Source organism: Falco naumanni, chromosome 3 (assembly GCF_017639655.2).
Source record: "Falco naumanni isolate bFalNau1 chromosome 3, bFalNau1.pat, whole genome shotgun sequence".
NCBI classification, from domain to species: Eukaryota; Metazoa; Chordata; class Aves; order Falconiformes; family Falconidae; genus Falco; species Falco naumanni.
In genome coordinates, this window is record NC_054056.1 from 88329227 (window position 1) to 88352977 (window position 23751).

The 23751-nt window shown below is 37.5% G+C and overlaps 1 long non-coding RNA gene across 1 annotated transcript; it reads right to left on the bottom strand.

Moving 5' to 3' along the window:
- Positions 1-44: 44 nt before the first annotated feature.
- Positions 45-20373, bottom strand: LOC121084288. Its single transcript, XR_005826678.1, has 3 exons — positions 20363-20373; positions 9572-9580; positions 45-135 (listed from the first exon to the last, which is right to left on the bottom strand). It is a non-coding gene; the product is annotated as an uncharacterized LOC121084288 (long non-coding RNA).
- Positions 20374-23751: the final 3378 nt, after the last annotated feature.

Genomic DNA, 23751 nt, shown 5'->3' on the forward strand with positions numbered 1-23751 from the left:
CCTTGCCTGAGCCCAATATTATATGAGCATCATAGAACAGGATCATAGGATTTTTTGGGTTGGAAGGGACCTTAAAGATCATCTAGTTCCAACTCTACTGCCATGGCCAGGGACATCTTCCACGAGACCATGTCGCTCAAAACTACATCCAGCCTGGCCTTGAGCACTTCCAGGAATGAGACATCCACAACTACTATGAGTAACCTGTTCCAGGGCCTCTCCACCCTCTACTGTAAAGAATTTCTTCCTAATACATAATCTAAATTTGCCTTCTGTCAGGTTAAAGCCATTCCCCCTTGTCCTATCACCACATGCCCTTGTACAAAGTCCTTCTCCAGCTTTCTTATAGGTCCCCTTCAGGTACTGCAAGGCTGCTATAAGGTCTCCCTGGAGCCTTCTCTTCTCCAGGCTGAACAACCCCAACTCTCTCAGCTTGTCTTCATAGGAGAGGTGCTCCAGCCCTCTGATCATCTCCATGGCCTTCCTCTGGACTAATTTCAACAGGTCCATGTCCTTCTTATGCTGGGAGCCCAAAAGCTGGACACAGCACTCCAGGTGGGGTCTCATGGGAGCCAGTCAGAGGGGGAGAATCACCTCCATTGACCTGCTGGTCATACTTGATGCAGCCCAGGATACAGTTGGTGTTCTGGGCTGCAAGCACACATTGTAGGGCCATGTTGACCTTTTTGTCCACCAACACCCTCAAGTCTTTCTCCTCAGGGCTGCTCTCAGTCTACTCTCTGCACAGCCTGTATTTGTGCCTGGGATGGCCATAACCTGTGTGTGGGGCCTTGGCCTTGTTGAACTTCATGAGCTTTGCCCCAGCCCACCACTCCAGCTTGTCAAGGTTCCCCTTGGATGACATGCCTTCCCTCCAGTGTGTCAACTGCACCACACAGTTTGGTGTCATCGGCAAACTTGCTAAGGGTGTCCTCAATTCCACTGTCCATGTCACCAACAAGGATGCTGGAACAGCTCCTGTCCCAGTATCCAACTCCTGAGGAAGGCCAATCATCACTGATCTCCACTTGGACGTTGAGCCATCGACCACAGCTCTTTGACTGCAGCTACCGGGGTCAGTGCCAGCTCTTCTAACATTCAGTGCAGATCTGAACATGACTTCCTGCATCAAAGAAAGCCTGACTGAAAAAGAGACATGGATTTTAGGACAACAGGGATAAAAGCCCTTTGTCACCAAGTGGGTTAAAACAGACTGTTTACATAGGACTTGTCAGGATAGTAAAATTGGGAGTGCAGAAATGAAAGAAAGCACAAGTACTGGAGAGCAGGGGCCTGCCTCTTTAGTTTATGGAATGCCAAAGCCAAATAGATCAAATCCTTGCTTTTTGTTACTTTCACCCCTTCCTTTGCCCCTTTAACCTTGAGAAAACTTTCACTGAAATCAATGACAGTATAGGTCTAGGCATCCTAAACCAGCAGAATTGCAAGTTTTGGCTTCTGTTTCTCATTCTTTATTTAAACATGCATTTTTAGGTAAAAGCTTAGCAAATCACAGGGGAAATATTAGTGTTGAAACTGAAATTGGGTCACTTGCTCCTAAATTGCATCTTGCCCCAAGTCCATTAGTACAAAAACATTCTCCTGTGTTTTCTGAAATTCATAGTTTTCCTTTCTTTAGTTCAGTCCTTCTAACTTCAGGGAGTTCCCTTGATCAGAGTTTATTTTTGCTATTATTTTTGCTGCATTATTGTTGTTATTGTCCTCTTGGTGTGTTTTTCATCTATAAAATATTTTCAAAGTATTTTTAAGGTTTCCTTCTTCTCAGTCTAGTCCTGTCTCAGCACAGGTAGGAATCAACTTGTCATTGCCATCACTTCACTCAAACTATTCCACAGTTTCTCTAGTTCTAAGGAGTCTCCTTTAGGTGCTTCTGTGATTGTCATGCTAGTGTTTTAAACTTTATTAGTCTAGATCCAAATTTTTCATCAATAAACAGTTATGGCGAAATATCAACAGGATAGGATCATTCTTTTTGAGCTTTCTCACTTCAGTGTGAGAAATTAGATACTATCTGAAAGATGACTCAAAAATCTTTGAATATACAAGTAGGATTTATGATAAAGAATGAACATTGACATCTATCTCCACTTTCTTTGAAAAAAAATAATAGTGTAGCTAGGTGTCCTTTCTTCTAATTTGTTGTGCAGGTGTGTTTCATTCCTGTATTTTCTCTTTTGCAATCCCCATATAATTATTAGGGACTCTCTATTCACTTTTAACACCCTGAGCCCTGAATATAGGTCTACACTGTGTCTGTTGTAGGTAGATGCAATACTGCTCTACAGAGACTCAAAGGTGACATGAGTTTACCGTGTTGGTAATGAGTTGGTACAAACTCATTCTGTCCATATTTTAAATCATTACGGGAGATTGACTTAGAGCTAATGAGTCCTAATGAAAGCCTGCTTGGTATCTACTTACTGTAGGGATGTGGGTTTTAGAAACAAAATTACATTTACCAGTAACTTACCATCTTCAGGACTAGGAGATTTGTAGGGGCGTATACATGTACAGTGATTCTACTGCAACAGTAGCAACAGAAGCTCCTAATTCTGAGACCCAGAGATTTTACACTTAGTCTCCAGCTGAACAAAGGTGTCCTAATATATTGAAAGTCTTAAAGATATTTTGAAATTACAGTGATAAATGGTTCTGAATTACTTTCACAAAGAAACACGTTGGCTGAACTAAACCCTTTCTGCAGGATTCTTTTCAACCATTCTCTTTGATATGACATTCCACCACAAGTCTTTCTAAATCATATTGTGTAACTGTTTTGTCATCATCTCTTATGGCTTTCTTCTTCCCAAGGGAGTACAAAAAAGATATCAAAGTTCTGTCTTTTGCACTAGTGGTTTAATATCCACACCATATAGACTTTTAAAACTATGTACTTCATGTGTATAAATAAAATATCACAGTGACTTAATAAAATGAATTAATTTGACACCAAATTCCCACTTGCCACCTTCCAAAATAACATGTCCAGGAAAATATTCTACAGGCCCTAGTCTGCCATAGCCTTGCAAAAATAGAGAAGTGTTGCAGAGAGAAAAGGAAGAGTTCAAGAGAGTATGTTATCAACTCTTACTGTGTGAAAAGCTTCACTCACTACTAGAAATAGTTAAAGCTAAAACATGAGAATAGCAAAACCTGCTTTCTTAACCATTTCTAGGTGGCAATTTTCAAGGGTCCTTAGACTTCCCCAGTCCAGATAAATATCTCACATTAGCAGAGGTATATGGAAAGTCCCGTTTATGTTCTATTTATCTAGAGGTTCATCTTGGGAAGAAGGGGAGAAAAAGTACTAAACAGAAAAGAAATAGAAAGCCTCTAACAGAAGACCAAAAAGAACAAGGAGAAAGAAAACAGAACTGTTAAAATGTCTGTGTGAGAAAGATCCACAGAAAAATCCATTGTTAAATGGATTAAACCAAGATTAAAGCAATTAAACCAAGCAGATTAAAGAACACATGAAAGCAATGAAAGGGCTTGAGAAGATAAGAACAGAAGGCATAAACTGAGCGGAAAGCAAATGCAAAAACCAGCAATTTTAAACATGATGCTAGCAAAGGTCTAAGAGGCCAGCGTAGCAGTGTTGTGTGGCTTCTGGGAAAATAAACATATAAAACTTTAACAGTGTGTGTCTTGTAGGAGAATAATCATATAAGTTTCAACAGGATGGTTTGGTAAGTAGCCTGTGTTACCCAGTCGGAAAGTCTGTTTAGTACTGACTAAGGGACGACGTCCTCTGTCTTTAGGGGTCTCAGTGGTATCCAGACCTTCTCCTTTCAAAGACTGAGATCTTGTTTGATATTTGAAATTCTGCAATTCTGAACAGATTCTATAAGCATTTATAGAAGTTTTGCTCAGAAAAATCCCTAGCAACAAAGACATGTGGCATCTGAACAACTTCCTGCAGATAATGGAAGTTGTTGGTTCATATAGTGATATTATCCCTGAGGAGGATGGACTTATATTCTGACTGGTCTTAATACATTAAAAGTTACCACAGGGCACCTGTCCTCTGTTTTTGTGAAACCTGCTGCCAAAGCTAAAGACATTATTCCTCTTCCTTCCCAACACAGCCAGTGAAAGAAGATAAACTAGTGCCTATACGGGACTCTAGTTTTCTCAGGCTGAACAATCTGAGCATTATCTCTAACATCATTAAATGCGGGTGTTAACCTACTTTCAACCACAAAGTTAGGCTGATTCTCTCATATTCTTTCTCAAAGTGCAGTAGGATAGAAGTTAAGCTGATAAATGTCTCAGTGTAAATCCAAACTGTTACAGTTTACAGGATATGGACAAGGCTGAGTCTGCTCCACCTCTGTTTGCCAGCAGATATCTTCCCTTGACTAAACTAAATGAGAAATTATGATGGGGCTATAGCCAAAAAGTAGATGCAATATGTCAATGTGTTGATTTGGGCATATTTTAGTTTATTCTCTCAAGTATGTTCCTTAGCTTATAGGCTACAGTTACACTAGTTAATAAAAAAAGGGTAAAGGCACAGGAACAGGCATTACCATAAAACTTTTAAACTGTTAGCATGGCCCTGACCTAGTTTTGACTCATGTCAATGAGTACTTTCACAGGCAGTACCCAAGCACAGTTTGGAGGTTAATATGGGCTAGAAACCACTCCTGACGGGCCATTTGAATGAAACCTTTCTGGCCTGGGCAGTAGAAGAGTTTAACTGTGGGAATGTGAACTGTGCTGAGCCAGAAATGAGTCCCTGCTTTGTATTATTTACTGTTCTATAGAGGTAACCATGGCAGTCATAGTGGTTACAGGGTTATGCAAACTTCCCATACTGAAGAAAGGCTCTAGCTAAAACATTTTATTTGTAGACAGATAATCTATTTACAATTTTTCAGCCATGGAAAGATTCTTATAAGCAACATTTATTTTTTCAGCTAAACCTGAGATAAACACAAAATCACATAAGATAAAGACAAAAAGGTTTCTTTTCAGCTGCCATTAAGAGTCTGGAAGACCTGGCCCTGCCCTCTGCACTGTGCTGCAGATATTCTGTTCCAGGACTTTGTAAGTAATAACAAGAAATTTAAGGTCCTATCTCCTAGCTCTGTTTACTATGGCTGCTTTTCTTTCTCTGATTGCTGCAAATGACTGCTTTTGCTAAAAAAATAAGCCCCCTCTCACCGACAATCATACTGCAGAGAATCTTTTAAGTGGTAAGAGGAGAATCTCAGTAGTGAGTCAACCAATCAATCAATCAAGAAAATAGTGAAGATTGGCCATGAAGCAATCTCATACATACATATTCCCCCTTGCATTGCCCATCAGTGTCAAATTCAAAATGCAGGTGCAAAAATGTTCTTTCTTTGATGACTGCACAGTCATCATTACATACTTCAGCCAGTTGATAGGTATGCTCAGTAGCATGAATCACTATTCAGATTTCCTTCTCACTGGGGAAAATATTTTGTTTTCAGGTTTTGGTTGGATTATTTTTTCCCTTCAAGAGCAATATTTTTGAAAAAAAAAAAAAAAAAAGAAAGAAAAAAAGAAAAAAAAAGAAAGATAGCTTAACAGTATGGACATTCTGGATTACTGGAATGACAAAATATTTTAAATATCCTCTTTATTATTTCATCTTCCTTCTTAGCCATCTGTCATTCATGTCTTCTCCAGGGACGGAGGCCCTAAGTATAACCCATGTTTAGTCACTAACAGCTGACATTTAGTGTGACCACGCAAATGGTCACTGTTTCCAATTCTAAGCTGCCTGCCTAGGTAGTTACATTAGGAGTCTTGATTTCCTAGATTTCATAAGGAGATGGGTTTTTCCAAAAAACTATTCAAAATAGCTGTGTTGAAGTGCCTGTCTCTCTGTGTTGTTCATGTTGTAGTCTGAGGAGACTGGTTTCGTAATTTAGCCATTTAATTTAGGTGTCTGAAATTAAGTATGGGAGTGCATCTTTTTTAGTTTTCATAAAATGTTATCATGAATCTAAGCTGCTGTTGTGACACCACCTTGCACCCTGAACAAAGTCACTTGTACTCTCCTCATCTTCCCTGACACTGGAATATAGTTGGAACTGGCAAACCATTTCACAGTGCTAACATCATGTAAAATTAGCTTTGTGAAAAAATGTCTATTGTTTTAGCTCAATTGTCTCCCTCACTTCTGCTGTGGAGCAGCTGTCAATGAAGAGGCAAAGAATGAAATGGGAAGGAGTGTGGACTTCGATTAAGGCTTAGTCTTAATCAGAAGTGATTTAGATTGGCTTATAAATTGTTTTGAAACAGCACCATGAAGTCAAAATCCAGAAGACTGTAATATAGTCAAGCTAAAAGATGCGGCATAATGTACCTGGTTTCCTGAACAGACTCCAATAACGACTCAGGCAGCCATGCTTCCTGGCTAAAGGTGCCATGCCCCTACATAGGAGGTGTCCGTGGGGCCTCACCAGGGAGTGGGATGAGTGAAGTTCAGGTCCTTAGCAGCTGCATGATATTGTAGTATAAAATGCCCCTATATTATCTTGGAAAGAAGTATCCACCATCCCTGCTTTTGGATTTGGGCCACTGTGTGTCCTGTGGCAGAAAAGTCTTTGGCCCAGACAGAAGGAAAGAGTCTAGCAAGGAGCTATGTTCCTGAATATATCTCCACACACATGAAGAAACAGACTCAGATTTCTCTGTGTTAGCTCTGAGCCTGGCTACATGAAGCTATTCTGACCCATAAGCCACGTAGAAGGTTTGTTGTGGCACTATGCCTGACCTGGTAAGCCCATGGCTTGTTAGCTTTGGCACAGCACCAGCCCAGTGTGGCTAAGTAGCTTCTAGTTCTGACCAGCTCAGAGTCTGGGCAGAACAATAGTAGGTCTGTCTGAACATGTCTGCATACGTTAGGTGTCATGGCATTTGATTAAGTGGTGAAAGTTCTCCGATGCTGCTCTTTGGACTCTATTTAAGTATGAACATGAGTTACAGACAGTTAAGGAAGGTAGGATCAATACCCAGGGGATCCTCTTTCTGGTTGAAAACTTGACTTTCTCTTCTATTTCTCCTCAACAGACTTAGCCCAACTAGGTAGCCTAACCTGGAAACTGGATGAAAAATGAGAATCAAGAACTGCTTCAGCACTGTAAATGAAGCCCCTATATACCAGGAATGCAAGAGTTGTTGAGATTGAAAAGGAGCCAAAAGAAGCTTCGGAGTACCAAGTGCAGGAGACAAAGAAATGGCTCTGTTCCTTTCCAATTCGGTTTTCTTTGTTATTTTTCTGTCCCCACAATGCTTTTAAACTCCCATCTCAACATTCATTTTCCCAGTGGAGCATATCATATAAGTTTCCTGGGCCATATGACGTGCAAGTTTAAATCTATAGCAGCTAATGCATAGAGTGCTTACCACTAGGTCTTACACGTACTAACTAATCATAGGGACTGCCCTTTTATCACTATTATGCTGTCCATATTAACTGTGGACCTCAGTATGTCTGAATGTTAGGTGTCTTTAAGATTTAGACGTTTGTCAGACTAAATCTGGAGTGCAGAAAAGCTATAAGTAGAGATCAGTACGTATTTTTCCAGAAAAGGCACTTCTGAATCTAGTTATGTACCTAAAATTAGGTCTTCTAGAAGCTACGGGTTAAGCAATAAGATAACCATTGACCTGATGGGTTAGACAAAGCTTGAAATAAGTGAACTGCTGTTGAGGATTTTAAGGGCTTTGAGACACATATCCAAGACAGACAACACAAGCTTTAGTCTTACCATTAAGTAAGGAGAAATTTCCTTCACCATTTTCTCCCCATGCATTTTGCATCCTACAGGGTGCACAGGTCTCTCTCCTTCAGAAATGGGGAAGGGTGACACTTGCTTCTCAATGCTCAGAAAATCTCTCAACCTGGTACTTACAGGCATTCTCCTTGAATGTGAAGGTTATTAATTCATAGCACTTTTTTCTGACTTACCGTAGGGAAGTTTTTCGTTTTCTAGGTAGGTACCTACTGAATCAGGCTGGTATATGTGGCCTCTGTGCTTTGAGTTGAACACAATGCAATTGTAAACAGAGTCCCAAGAAGGTGTTTAGTGAACAGAGGCACAGAATTGCTAAGCTTCGGTATCAAAAGCAACCTCAGGTGAGATACAGAGATAGGATGCCAATCAAACTGCAAGGCTCTGGGTCATGTACAGCTGTAGCTGTTTGAAAGAATTCTTGCCAGGAAACATAAGCTGCTAGGGCTTGTAAGCAGGTTAGAAGTGTGGTGAGGGGGAATTTTTGGATAGCTCTTCTGATCTGAGGTCCTTATACTCCATTTAAGGTATTCATGAAGTATTTTCATAGTCATTTTGAGGCCTTGTGAAAAAATTACTTCAGCTTTTGGATCCTATGCTGAAAGTGTCTTTTCTGTCATCTTGGCATACACCAACATTTTGCTTTTCTATGAGATACATGCTTTGTGCTGGTAATGTTTTGGCTTGTTTTGTATTGTGCCTTCTATAAAATACCATTATTAAATGTGTTTTCTTTATTTTTGAACTTCCATAAGTGTAAACTTGCTATACATTGGTTCCATTTAAATCTCTCCAGCTTTGGTCTTTTTATTCTATGCTGTCTGCTGGTCCAAATGGTTTAGTGTTACTTGGAGACATGGAAATGAAAGCAATGGAGTTTTATCTTCCTCTAAATCATTTAGGTACACACCGAATGCATCAGGCTCAAGTCTTTCCCTCTTGCTAATATATTCTATAAACTGTTAAAAGACACTTCTTAAAAAAAATAATTTAACATTGCCACCATATTGTGGCTGATTTTTTCACTACCTTGCTACTATTGCAGTCTATATTTCAGTTTGCCCTTCTAAATTTTATTTAGTTCAGATTTAACAACTTTCATCCAATTAATTAATATATTGGAGTAGTATTTCTATGTATTTGAAGAAGTTATTTTCTCTGATTTTAACCAGTGCTTTAGATGGGATACAGACTAGGAAATATCAACTACATGGCATGCTGAATACAGATGCTCTTTTACAAGTTACAAAAATCACATGACATTGCCCTTGGGGAGGGGGGGATGGGGAGGAGAAAAGAAAAAGACTCTGATTGTATGATTAAAGACAGTACATGGACATAGGAGAGTTGTATATTCATCTTTATTTCATCATATCTAGAAATTGCAGTGATTCACTCACTGTAAGCCTTTAGATTGTCTATGATCAGTTTGAACTGGGATAGGAGCCAACATTTGAAGGCCTGATTTGAAGGAAAGGATGACAAGGATATTTCAGTTGAGCATTTACTTTGCCAAGCTTTTAGTATTCCACTGTTTGGAAAAAAAATTACCTTTTCTAAGTGTGTTTATCATTTGAACCACAGACAGACTATCCATTTCCCAGACAGAAATGTAATTTGTGTTCACCACAACCATTGGTGTAGATATATTAAATGAATACTTCCTTTGAAATGAGAAGTTGTATGGATACTATGAAGAGTAAGTTTGACTTACATTCTACCAAATGTTATGGCCTCTGGCCTTCCCTGTTCCAGCACACGAGGAGTCCCATTACCTCCTAGCCCTGTTCTTTAGCTATTCCCATTAAAGTCAAGCAGTGTTCAAAATGAATAAAAACATCATAAACCAGCCTACAGAGTTTCTATCCAATTTCTTATAATCCACAGTATTTAATTAAAGAAAATTGTATTTCTCTTTCAACCAAATCTATTACAAATGTTGTAGGATACATCTAATCAGAACACAGTTATTTTGCAGTCTTGAGCTGAACTTTTCAAAGAAAGTTTAAAAGAGATTGCATGCTGTGATAAGTTAAATGTTGCCCAGCAACATCATTTGTCTAGTACCAGAACTTGAACGGGGCGGAGAAAAGAAAAAAAAGATGGCTTTAAAAGAAAGGGGAAAAAAAAATTGCTTTGGGATTTTATGAGATTTGTCTTGAAGGACTAGGGACTTAGCAGAGCTGAAACAATTGAAGAAGAAATTTTCTTTATTTCAGTTATTCTGAACTTAGGTACTTCTTCCATATCTGAGGAACTAGTGAAATAAAGATATTAGAAAGATCAATGGCATGATATTTGAGTAGCTGAGAGATAAATTTTAAGCACAACCTGTGATCCTCTGTCTAATTGTTAGTTTTCATTCAGATCTATATTTTTGCATTGATATTTTGTAAGAATAATTTCCTTCCATTAAATCTAAGTCTGTTCTAACACCATTCTTTGAAGAAATTCACCAACAACAGCAAAAAAGGAAAGCCCAAATATCATAGCCTGCATACTTCTACATCCTGATATGAAATACCCTGCTTGACTTTTTCTACTTTTATGGAAGGGACTAGAGTAGAAGTTTCTGGATACCAACATACATATACCCATACACAACTCCATACAATTCTAAAATCAAGATATATCCACTCAGACACACAAAAGCACAGAACCCCAATGGAAAAAAAAAAACAAAACAACAAAACAAAGAACAAACAAAGAAGCAAAACAGAACCAAAACCACCACCACCACCACCACCCCAAAAAACCCCGCCCAACCCAGGACAAATACAAGTTATAAAATAACTACCTGCATTTTTCTTCTAGCAACCCGCTATATTTCTTTGGTTAGAGCTGCTTTATAATTTATTGAAGCAACAGAAAATCCACTCAGCTTTCACTAGGTTTGTGGACTTTGAATCTTTGTTGTGGACACAGATTCATGTGGTAAAATGTTACTGCTTATTCCAGGTTCTTGTGTTTATACCCTGAAAACAATTACTTTTTAAGAAAGCTGTTCCTTCTGCATACAAGTAGGAAGAACAGTGATAAAATTGTCAGACCTTTCTTTTCTGGAACAGGAATGCATTTGTGGAAAAAGCTGTGAGTCTTTTTTTAAAAAGTTTGGGATTGCTTACTAAAAAGCCCATATAAATCAAATTTATGTAGCGTGTCTTTATGCATGCCAAGGTCCCTGAGCCTATTGAAGCTGAAATCCTTCACAAGTTTTCTGGAACTTGCTCTTTCACTCAGACAGTAAATGTTGTTTTCCTTGGTGCTTAATCTAGTTAAATAATGAAGGATTTCACGCACTTAGCTACCATGTCCAAAAACAACTTTCTCATACAGTTGGAACACAAACATTGGCTCTCTTAGCTGTCTTGAACTTGGTATGTGTTATATGGAATGCAATCACACTTTGTCTGTGAGCGTTGGCTTGAGAAATTTATCTTTTCCCATGTTAATCTTGCCAGTGATCTGATTATATTGTATAAGCAGGATATTAAACTGAAAGACAGACCTTACCACAAACCCTAGATTCTAACTTGTTTGGAGCAGAATTAATGCATGCTATTTCTCTAGAAAGCTCTCTTGTTAACACCTGCTGCATTTATTAAAAAAATAAAATATCAGAGTAATACTCACAAACATGTAGTAGTATTGTTGAAGCTTTTATTGTCAAAGAATAAAATGGAGACTGTTAGCTGAGAGATTTTATATCTTTTACTAAAATATCTGATATAGCTGAAAAAGAGACAAGCTATAAAACCTACAAGCCTTTCTGCAAATTACAGTAATGCAGAAATAAAAATTTTGTCAGTACCCATATCCCAAATTAAGTGTACAATAAGAAAAAAAACAAACAACAACTTTGTTACTCTTGTGAGAATTTCAGGCATCAAGTTTAATTTTATTTTAGAATATATTAATAATGTGATCTTTCAGTTGCATTCCTAAATTTACAAAGGTAGGTAATTGTGTAGGATGGCAGACAGTAGCACCTGTCAGCCTTCTCTCCCACCTCATCTCCCCACCCAACCCTCATACCAGCTCCCAGTTCCCCAGTTCCGTGACCTTGCTAAGCACACATGGTGATGGAAATTCCCTTGCATATGTGACTGAGTTGCAGCAGCCTGTATCTTCTCTCCCCTTGTCTTAAGGCTGCAAAGTTGAGCCAGTTTAGGGGGCAGGTGGTTCAATGGTCCTTGTATTTAGATATTTGAAAACCACAACCCATTTTGGATCTACTGTTGGCAGTGAAAGCTTTGATAGGTAGATAGGTTTTCTGATAACAATAGGTAATTCAGCATAATCTGTGGTAACTTTGCACCTCTATCAACTGTGGACTGAAACAAGAATTTTGGAGAAACGTCGTCTGGCAGTGCATGAATAATGCTGCCGTAATTTGATTTTTTTAGAGTTAAATAATAAAAACGACAATTGTAAAATGTCAAGTATTAGAAACATCTGGGTTTTCGTATGTAAGTAAAATCAAACAGCAGAGTAATTAGGACTAGGCATTTGGAGGCAGTCTGCAGCTGAGGTGGCTGGAATTAATGCTCTCCTTTGAGGAAAGAGCTGATAAAGACAATAAACTCCAAAATAACTTGAAACTTTTAGCTTATGTAACTGAGAGTTTTATGCAAAACCAAAGTATTGCCATCATTGTTTCATACACCATGGTCCTGGAAGGTGCTTAGCATTTTCACTAGGGTCAATGGACATGAAACATTGCATATTTCAGTAAAAAGTTTCAGTTCCTTCAGACAGGGTAAGAGGCAGTGCCAATGACTACATTAGAAATAGCTGTTCCCACTGGTCATTTGCCACCACCTTCCTCATCATCTGTGAAAGAGTCCCCTGTGTCACCCTACATACATATTTTTCTTCTTCTCCCCTCTTAGTGTCAGGACCCTGAGGGCACTGGTATCCTCTAACAGCTTTGATCAACCTCCTCAAGGACCTCTACCCACCCTTTAGGACCCAAGGCTCCAATGCCATCGCCCTCAATCTCTGTCTGAGTTTGGCTGTAGGATTATCTATCTGCAGCCCTCTCCCACAGATGATGGACATCAGACCCATCATCTCGATGAGCCCTTCATGTATCTTGTAGATTGTCTCCAGCTGTCTCTTTGACCCTGTCTCTGGGCCTGGTTCAGCCCCTTGCCCTGTTGATGGACCGAACCTGTTACCAGCCCCCAGCTCTGCCCCCTTGCTCATAACCTGGCTTACCGTGCCATCTTACCAGGCTCCCTGTCCCTCAGGGAGCAGCTGGTCTTCACTTGGACCTGACACTGAATGAGTTCACTTCCCAGTTGTTGTAGCTCTGTAATGATCTGCTTGGAGTTATAATGAATAGAAGGCTGTCCTGTGAGGAATTGAGAGGTGTGACCCAAAGCCTGGTGTCAAGTCATTGAAAACCTGATAGTATTTGAGAGAGTTCAATTACAGCAGACAGAAGATAGAGTGCATCTAAAGCAAAAAGGTCAGGAACTGATTTACAAGGGTAAAATCAGCAAGGGTGCTGTGCCTTCCCAGGCTAGATGCATTGCCATTTTACTTACGATTTGAAAAGGTGGTAAATAACCCAAATTTTAAAGTGAACAAACTTAAACAAAAGAGCTGCATATCTCTGAAAATAAACTCCTTTAACTGTTTCAATTCATAATAGTTTATTTGGAAATGAGGTCTGAAGTGTCTATGAGCTTGTGAATTCAAGGATAGGTGAAACTTGGAAACAAATCTTTTTAGTGTTATTGACAGAACACTTAGGGACGTGTTCTGATATAATATAAATTTCAGATTGAAGATTTAAACATGGAATATAAAATATTCCTAGACACTTTTACTGGTTTCTGAAATTGTTCTAGTCAGTCACTACAAGTAAAAATAAATTAAATAATATGAAACTACAATGTGATAGTAATATCATCCTTGGCAGTTGCAGTAGTAACAGTGGTGATCATACACATAGGACTTGATGGTACAGTGTTGGATAACTTCTGCACATAATGTTGTATGTAGTGTATGTATACCTTTTGAACACAGTACATGAGTTCAGTTAGGGAAAAGCACATAGATATAAAGTAAAGGCAATAAAGCATATTAGGGGAGAAAATATAATTCTGTTGATCATAAAAGCTCATAACTAGCCACAGATGGTAAGATGTTAACAATAATGAAGAAAAGGCATGCATGTTCAAGAAATGTTAATGTTCTATAATTAGGAAGAAGCAGGATGCTGTATACGTATCAGATGAGGACAATGAAATGCTTTTTCCGGTCATTACTAGCCCCAGAGAATAGTAAAAAACTACTACAGATACACATATTTAATCTGATTGTCTGAATAACATGAATCAAAAAGTCTTGGAAGAGCTTACTGAGTCTGGCTTGCTGATGCTTTGAATTTTCACAAACCGGAGGATACCAAGGGAATTTTATAAAACTAGAAGAACTTGTAATGTTGCAGTAATATAAAAGGCAGAGAAGACAACTGTAGCAGCTAGAGTCCAGTTGGATTATCAGCATAAACATGGGGATAGGGGTGGGGGGTGGGGGAAAGGGGCAGAGGAGCAGGAAAACTGATAGAGAAGTGATTTAATTAGATATCAAAATTATCATAACTTTTAACCAGTTGGTTTAGAAAAAAAACAGGAAATTTTTTTTTTTAAAAAAAGGCAGTTTTCATTCTTTTCTGTGAATGCATGGTTGATTTCTAAACATAATTGTCTATCTGAATTTTGTTTTTTTATTATTTACTTTTTTTTGTAGGCTTTTGATTTACTGTTGCTTCTCATTCTGAAAAGTACAAGATTAGTAGATGGAGGACTATCTTAAATAGTTTTCGGAAGAAAGTTATTGAATAATGAGATTCTCAGTAAACTCAAAAATTCTTTGCACGTTGATACTTGGTCCAGCCTTATTTAATATTCATCATATATAATTCAGAAGTCTGCTGGAAAATAGTACAGCACATACACCTATGGAGAAAAGGTAATACTATGGTCACACAAGGCAAATTTCATAATCAGTCCCTGCTGGAGAATGTACCCAACATATAGAGAAAACTGAAAAACATTGTGTTATTCTTGGTTGAGCCATACTATGGAATACAGATTGCATTTCAGAAAAATTTTATATGCTGTTCCATGTTGTTGATAAGTACATTCTGGAAACAATTGATATATAGTTAATTTAGCTTGCTTAATTTTCTTTTAATTTTTCAGAAGACTCTATAAGCTGCTGTACATATATGTACTCAGCATCTGTTTCCAATTAGTATAGCAAACTAAATACAAAATTAAGATGCCAGCATTTTATTTATTTTTTATACCAGAAGGGTGGCTATTGTGTGACCACACTATTGTTCCTTTCTGTTGTCTCACTAATGCCAAAAGAATCCCTCTCACTGTTCTTTTCCTTCCTGGTCATCCTTCCTTCAATCTACAATCCCCTATGCTCACTTCCAGCTAAGTGATACATATCTTGTGCTACATCTAGCCGCTGTCTGCCCTCCCTGGATCAATTAATCTCAGTAAGTCAGAAAAAAACCCCAAGCTGACAAATAAGTCAAATGAATTATCTTGTTATGCAGCCAGATGAAGACCAGGCCAAGAACATGTAATGTAACTAAACTTGTAAGAGAGAAAGAGGGAGAGGGAGGGAGCAGGATTCCCCACCTTGGCAACAATGACCCATTAGGTCAGTTCATGGAAGGCATCTGACTGCACCGTTAGGAAATGTACCTATTTGCTGTTCTATATGTGAGCCCTCTGAATCTTCATCTAAGCCAAGCTCCCATCAACTTTTTTTCTTTTCTTTTGCTATCATTTTCCCAATTTATTCATCCACTGGAAGTAGAATGTGTTTGCAGCAGTGCACTGTCAGATAAGCACCTGTAGGAAAAAGCAAAGAAAGAGGTAAAGAAGTCCAAGCCTACTGATCAGATTATGGCTTTAAATTATTAGATCAAGGTTTTCAAAAGTGACTAGCTGGTTACACATGCATTATTCCTTGGACCTAGTATCGCACTTATTCTAGTATCATAAGGCATAGAGCAACGAAACTCTCAAAATTGTTGATCTGTTCCTGTTTCCCCCAGAACATCTCCAGTCTCCTAGCCACTTTTGAAAATCTCAGTCATGATGCACTCTACTAGACAGACATTTGATGCTGGTTTCTATGCACAAGCCTATTCATTGACTTCAGCCTCTTCTAGAAAGACCACCTATGGGGGAATGACAATTGAGTTCCTGTGACTATTCACAGAGACTCATTGCCTTTGAGATACAGTCACATGCTCCAGGGCTTGCCTGGTTTAGAAACAGTGCTTAGATATTAAAGGAATAGCTTAAACATATAAACAACTTCCCATGTGCAATTTTTCTATGGATGGAACAGTTGTGAAAGCTACAGAATTTAATGTTGTGTACTGTGATATGTTATACTAAATAAAATTACTAAAATTCCAGCATTACTTGAAGAAGGATATATTTTTGCAATTAGCAGGTCTTCAAAAGATGATCACTGAAAATTAAATTTCTGTTTTGACTTTCATCCTGGGTCATCTATAGGAATGGATTTAAAAGAATGTCAAAAATGAAAACGTCATTGGAGCTTCTTTTAACTGTATCAAAATTCTCATTAAGAGATTGCAACATGCTGATATGAATTGTATTTTAAACCTTGGAAAATTTAACAACAGCAGAAGAAAAGGTAAATGAGTAATCCACACTCTAGTAGTGATCAACTCTACTTGGTTCAAACAAGCATTTACATTCACATAATTGACATTTAGTCTACACTAAATTAATTTACTGGGAATGGGCATTTTCTGAAATTTTACTGATCGCAAGCTGGCCAAGGAATTGAAATCTAAACAAAAACATTTAATTGGATGGAATGTTATTATTTTGTATAGGCAAGGCTTAAGAAATAGCAGTATAACTTTAAAGCTATGAAGGTTAAATAATTTCATCTGATTTCAAACATAGGAGACTCCAACATTGTCTTCCTTATTTGACATGTCCCATAAGAGATATGATAAGAACAGGGAACTAGTGACGTGGCATGAGGAGTACCTAGGTGCACCTATCATAAGTAGTTAGAGTAACTTACACCCTTACATCGTTTGAGGCAGTTTTAAGCATGTGACCACAGCTTTCCATTTTTGTAAGGAACTGTTCTCCTCTGTAATATGCTTTAGATGTGTTTTGTTTCTACATTGTAAGATTATTCTTAGACCTAGGAAGATAGTATACTGCTTTCTTGTCTTTTCAGTTATTTAGGATTCATCATAAAATGAATATCTTTTCAAGAGTGAAATCAGGAGAATAGGAGTTTGGGCAAGGTGTTTGTTATGCCATATAAATATGGGATAAGAAGCTGGGATCATGTAACCTGGAATTTACAAGCAGAAGACAGCAGATAAACAAATACAGACAAGGGAGGAAACAGGAAAGAAGTGTCATCAACAAGTTTCCTAACATTGTTGCCAAGGCCAGAATTACTAGTCTTCCATTCTAATAAACTGATTACTTAACACATGTGTTAATGTGACAGAAGACATGCTTGTACTATCTGCCTGCAAGTGAAGGAGTTTGCAAGCACAGAAGAGATATGTAGCATGGGATATCTGTAAGACATGTTCAACATTGCAAGACCAGGAATGAAGAAAAATGATCTTGAAGGTGAGCCAGCACAGTAATGAATGTGTATCTTGTGCTTTATCAAGCCAGCTGTTAAAATAAAAAAATGTAATAAAAGATTATTTAAGGAATTATTGTCAGTAATCAATTTCATCATTCATTAATACTCATTTTGTTATGGAAACATGTAAGAATCTCTGGCACAGATTAGGTCTCCACTGTGTACTCAGTGTAAGATACAATCTCAGACCCACAGGATTCTCTTTCTGAAACCACACAGGCTAGAGAATGAAACAGAGGTATTTGGCTTGCCTGCGACTAACAGCAGCAGAGAGGAGGGCAGGACTAGAATTTAAGAAGATTCTCTTCATTAATCCCCACGCTGTTCCCGTTGGTTTTCAACTGAGGTTATTTCAGTGGTGACTCTTTCATGGGTGTGGAGCATGATAATGTGCCAGTCCAGTTTTGTGGCTTTGCTATACGTGGTTTTCATGAATATTGATTAGGATTGATTATGTGCTAAATATAATTCATTTACTCTTGCACATGACATGGTCATTCTTATTGGTAGAATATTGTTGGGCAATGACACAAACATCAATGTCTGAGAAAAAGAAAATAGCAACCATTGACAGGGAGAGAAACAAATATCTTTCAAGAATGCCATATCGATGGTCTTCAGTCCAGTTCAGGAAACAGAAGTCATTCTGTTACATGTTTTTATCAAAATGCATTCTGAGCTGAGAAAGTCAAAATGAAAAGAATCTTCCAAACTCTTTTGAAATATTTTTAGCCCCAGTGCTGAATCAGACTTGTCTTAAGCAGCACCATCTGTTAGGTATTGAGTAGAAGTATTTCTCCCAGACCTGCTGACTCTGCATGAGATGAGTGGTCCAGCAACTGTCAGAGAGTTAGCTGAAAGTTTCAATTCCATAAAACCTATGCATTCAGTAGAAGGCTCTTCTCTTCAGTCTCAGGCTGTGCAGCCTGGAGGTGGAGCCTTGATTATTTACATTTGATTTATGCTAGCATCCACAAGCCTGACTGGAGATGTAGGGCTTGTTAAGTACTGTATTGTATTTTTCTCATACACAACAACCAAGAAACAAAAGCAATCCCCAGTTTAACTGGATTAATACCTCAAAATAACTCTGATTTTATACGGAAATTATATATATATATACACACATACATATATATTGGCTCACCTGATTAAAAGCTCTGTTGTTCAAGCACTTTGGGGTATAATAGAATAAATTACTACAGACATCTAAAGGGACTAAAGGTCCCTATGCAGGGGCCTGGAGCATGCAGGACTGACTGCCAGCATAGTAGGTTTGATGTGAGTGAAAGCAGTGCTATGTACTGGAAGAGCACAAGGAACATCAGACGACAGTAAAAAGCTCTGAATAATTGTTCCCTAACACTCAGGTCACCAGTTGTGATTGGAAAGATTTTTTTTAACAAAGAGAATATAAAGAACATTATTTCAAGTCATACTCTTGAAAGCAATGACGAGACCTGGCCATACAACGTATGTACTTTATACTCAGTCTAGCTATGCAGTGGATAAGTACAACCTCCTAAGAGACATTCTGCACAGTGTAAAACAGGTTTAACCTTGGAATGCAGGATAACCCCCTCTGCATACCAAAAAAACATTCCTGAGCCAAGAAAGAATGAGCATGTAAGACTTGATCAGTTAAAACTAGAAATCTTACGGACTTTAGTTTTGGTAGAACTTTTTGACTCACTTAATGGTGAAAGTTTGAAAATAAAAAGGGGTTGAAACTTTCAGACTCCATATGTTTATATTAGACAAACTCTAAAGTTCTAAAGCCAAAAATACTTTGGATTTGGTTTGTTTTCTTTCTTACATTGATATAAATTGCAAAAAAATATTCTGTGAAGGCTGTGACTTCATTCTGATGTTAATGGACAGTTTGGCTTTGTGTTTCTGCTCTCTCCGAATATTTAACTAATATTTAATCCTAATATATTTTTGTCTCCATTAAATATGATTATGAGATTCCCACAGCAATATCAAAACAATACATTGATAAATAGTGTTATGGGATACTTAAATGATTTAATTAAATCACTTTGGACAACTCTTACCCTTATAAATCATCCAAGAACCTCTGTTAAAAAGCAAGCTCTCTAAACAGAAATTTCTAGGGGACCAGTAAATAAATATAGGGTTTTTTCTTTAACAGAAGTAGCCCAGAACATAGAAAAAAATTTGAAGAAAAAAGCTATTATTCATATTATTTAAAACAGAATTGTTTAGTTGGAAGGCTCTTGATCTGTAATATGTTATACTGCAGTCAAAAAATGACCAGGATTTAACATTTAAAATATAATTAGCAACCTTAAAGCTATTGTTCTCCTGTCTGATGCCCTAAAGGATCTAGTAACACTAACTTTAGATTTTTTTCTATAATCTAAGTATGGATACCGATGCACTCTCCAGATTATGCGGCTGGAAGAGCTTTTGCTCTGTATGATAGCTAGTATTCTTTTGAAGCTGTTTGAAGTTCTACTTCTTTTTTTTAATTCCTTATTTTCTATTCTTTTTACAAATCTTGGAGGATATACAGACAAAATAAATTGGATAATTCTTTATATCCATTTCCCACTGAAGATGTTATCCAAAAGATCTTCTGTTTCAAAGACTCTAACACTGCTGTAGATTAATATAAGTTATGTCAATTTTTCAGTATACTCTATGTTTGGAAATGAATGAAGGGCCACCTTATTGCTATCCCACTTAGCTTTGATTTCCAAGTCATTTATTTAAGATAGGAGTGGTTTTTCATAGACTAACACCTGTATCTTAAGAGCAACTTTAATATTTCAGTTAACTCAATATAGAGTCTTCATGAGAAGGAAGAAGCGTCAAGAGTTTTGAAATATTGAGGCTACAACCATTTATGCCTGAGAATCACCAGAAATTAATTTTAACATTGAAAAAGGCCAGCAGTATTTGACCATTCATAAATTAACTTACAAATCCTGTGAGATCTGCACCTTCTGATGCAGTTTAAAAAAACAAACAAACAAACAAACAAAAACCCCAAAAAACCAGAGGCTGCACAGTGAATTATGTGACAGGATTAGGATTTACTTTGGCTAATGTGTTGAATTTTTATTATTATTTTTTTTTTTTTTTACTATTGGCTATATCTCCTGTGGCTTCTAGCTCCTCTGTTTCTCAGACCTGTGTGTAATCGTTTGCCAGCTACAGAGACTATTATTGAAACATATGACTAGTTCAAGATAAATAGTACAATTAAGATGCTCACATTGGAAATCTTTGTTGGAAAATTACTTGACACTGGAGGTGTATCTTGCTGCAAAAGGAATAAAGTTGTTTGTTAAGTGATCAGAATGCCTGTTGTTCTGAAAGCATCAAAATGTCAGACAGTAAAATCTTCTTTAAAAGAACTTAAAGGACATTGATTTAAAAACGATATTCTTCCCAGCACTTCAGAGAATAAAGCTTTAGCACTTTGTTTTCTCTTTGATAGATTTTTTGTTTATGGAGTAACTAGTTCTGTGCAAAATTTTCTGATGCATTGTTTTGTGTATTGTAGGAAATGTACTGGAGTAAACAGAACTAGTGGGTTACACAGATCGCTCCAATGAAGGTTAGGGTTCAGCAGGTTATGTAAATCTTACCTTGTGAACCCAAATCCTGCTGTAGTATGGCCTTAATGTCGCGTCATGTATTTGTGGTACAGCAGAATCGAAATCAGATCTTGAAAACTAAACACTACACTCTTTAAACTATCTATCCCCTCTTGAGAAACTTTCTTCTGACAGTGGCAATCACTGGTTACAGTATAAGAAGAGATGTCAAAAGAGTTCAGGCCGTATGCTCGTTTTAGTTTCTTATCTGCAAAATAGCAATGGAAAAAGCTTATAAAGCATTTGAACCAGGTTTCTAGACAGCTGGTGGGGAGAAAGAGAAAAGACATTAAAAATTTGAAAGATTTATGTTAAATCTAGAAAACACCGGGAAGCTTAAAGAGAAAATAACCCTGTCTTTGCATGAAGGGGTGGAACAAGATGATGTAGTCAAATAGGATCCTGCATTCCAGTTATGTGAAATTATAAAAGACTGGTCATTATGGATCTTATGAATCACATGGTTTTAACTGCTTTTCCTTTGTAGATTAAAACCAACAGTCCTGCCCCTTGTCCAATGTGTCCTTACATTTTGTTTTATACCATGTAGTGCCTTTTTTTATCTTTTTGGTTGGTTTTTTTTTTTTTTCCTTTCCTTTTTTAATTTGACTTGTTTGAAGAAATTGTAATTTTGACAGAGACAAGAATAGAAAAAAAGAATGCCGGAATTTTAGAGCATAGTGGAAGATGTTATGTAGGAGCCCGGCTCAGCTTTTCATGAACAAAGCCAAGGGTATGAAGTGGTTTGTAGACTCCAGTCGAAGTGAATACCATCATTTGTAATGAACACAGAAGTCAAAGGTTCTTTTTCTCAAAATGATTACTGCACAGTAAAATACCATAAATGCGATACATTGTGAGAAGCAGAAGTAACCAAGCTCACTTTCCTACTGTTTTATATAGAATGTTAGCTCTTGGGTCAGATTCTCTGTGTGAAATGTAAGGGTTTCACATTATAAACTTTTCCTAAAACAGTTTGTCTGCTTTATCCAAGAAACTGCTTTTATGATCCATAGAAACAAGGTCCTCAACTCTTCCATTTAATATGATTAAGATTGGATGAAGGGTCTAGATGCTAATAAGGGGGTTCATGCATATACACACATGTACAAAGCGCTCTGCATTTTTACTTTTAGATCTGCTCTTCCTTCAATAAGGACAAGTAAGGAGGCTGAAATCCAGCTTTGTAAATACATTTCTGAACTTTGTTGCAGAAGAGAAGGAAAATATTTTCTTCTTACAGGTGATTTAAAGCTCGTCCTTGTTAGATAATCAAACCCAATAGTGTGCATGAGGATTGTTGTTAAATCATAATTGATGAACATAAAAATCTAATCTCACATAAAGAACTGCAATTCCAGCAAACATTTTTAATATCTATGGATGGCGAATGTCAGAAAGCACTATGGTTCAGAGAAGGCTGGACTGCAGCTGATATAAAGTAAAAATCTTGAACAACAAATGCAGGTGTTGGGGTGCATTGTGGTTGACTCATGATCGTCGATATTGAATGGTGAGGCTGACAAGAAAAGAATAAATAGCAGGAAAATAAGTTTTTCAATACTTAGAGGTAATAAGCAGAGCAGGGAACTGTTGATTGTAAGAGAAAAACTAAATATGAGGCAAATGCTCTGTATAATTCCCACGGGTAGCTGCAGAACTCCAATTATACCTCCTAAGAAACAACAGCAAATCAGCTATACAACTTCGTGTTCTGACTTTTAAACCTGTAGGTGATTATTCATTTCTGCCCTGGATCAATGCTATTACAAAATTTCATGTATTGCAGTTATTTTTGCTCAGCACAGTAAGATCTCCAGTTTAATTCATTAATCAATAACATTGACCATGTACAGAGGTTCTAATAAAAGCCCTCTACACTAAGCTATTGCTGGCCAGTAGCAGTGACCCCAGTCTTGCAGAACACTTTGGGAGAAGTTTTTTGTCTGCAGAAGAATTTTGCACACTCATCTTTTTGAGCAGCAGTCAGTCCAGTGAGAAAGAACAAGACCGGAGTAGGAATGAGACCAGGATGGGTTACTCATGTGAAACGGAGCTGTAAACCACTGAGGAAATCACCTCCTCTTAACCTCTTCTTCTCTCCCCCCATTAGTATGCCTTCCTTCTTTTTGATGTAACTTCTTTAGGGAACACTGGCCCTTTTGTTACAGTCCTTGAGTATCTACCGTGATGCTACTTTCAGTGATGGTTCTGTACATTCATGTTGAAGAAGGAAGGCACTGAAGAAGCGCAAAGTGCATTATACTAATTTAGTATAAAAGTAGTAATACAAATGGAGTTTCTTCAGAGTCCAATCTCCTGAACAGTTGGAATCAGTTTAACTCAAATGAAATTCTTACCTCATTCTTGGACCTCTTTCTGTCTCTTCCTGTACATTTCTGCTATATTTTTTGTGGAGAGAAATAGCTCAATTTTCAAACTAAGCATGCTGTATTATGGCAGCTTGAAAGTGGCCTAATTTTTTCTCATTTCAAATATTCTATTATTAATGAGAAATCCAGCCTAATTATATTTCTGTATGCTTTAAAATTAAAAATGACAGACCTCTGCAGAACATGGAAATATCTTCCAGGTCAGGTATTAACACTAACATGCACATTGTTTAT